The sequence below is a fragment of the Buceros rhinoceros genome, unplaced genomic scaffold (assembly GCF_000710305.1).
Source record: "Buceros rhinoceros silvestris isolate BGI_N320 unplaced genomic scaffold, ASM71030v1 scaffold12273, whole genome shotgun sequence".
NCBI classification, from domain to species: domain Eukaryota; kingdom Metazoa; phylum Chordata; class Aves; order Bucerotiformes; family Bucerotidae; genus Buceros; species Buceros rhinoceros.
Window position 1 is genome coordinate 1 of NW_010405426.1, and position 333 is coordinate 333.

The following is a 333-nucleotide window of genomic DNA, read 5'->3' on the forward strand; positions in this document are numbered from 1 at the left end:
CCATTTGTCACTTTCCCCGCTCCCATTTTTTCCCCTCGCCCCTTCTCCCCCTCGCTTCGCCGTTGTTTGCGTTTCTGCCCCGTCCCTTTCTCTTCCTCCATCTATTTTTATCTTCTTTTCATCCCCTTTCTCCCTCCCCCGCCTTATCCTCGCCCTCCTCTCCTCACTCCTTCCGTCCCTCTTCACTTTTTCTGGGTGCTTGTGTGTGTTTCAGGCCTTCGAGGAAAAGTTGCAAACTCCCAAGTTTTTTTTGCTATATTTGAGGGAGCAGGTGTCTGCGAGGAGGGCGCGATGTAGGCGGTGCCTGGGCGCTCAGGGAGGTTTCGCGGCGAT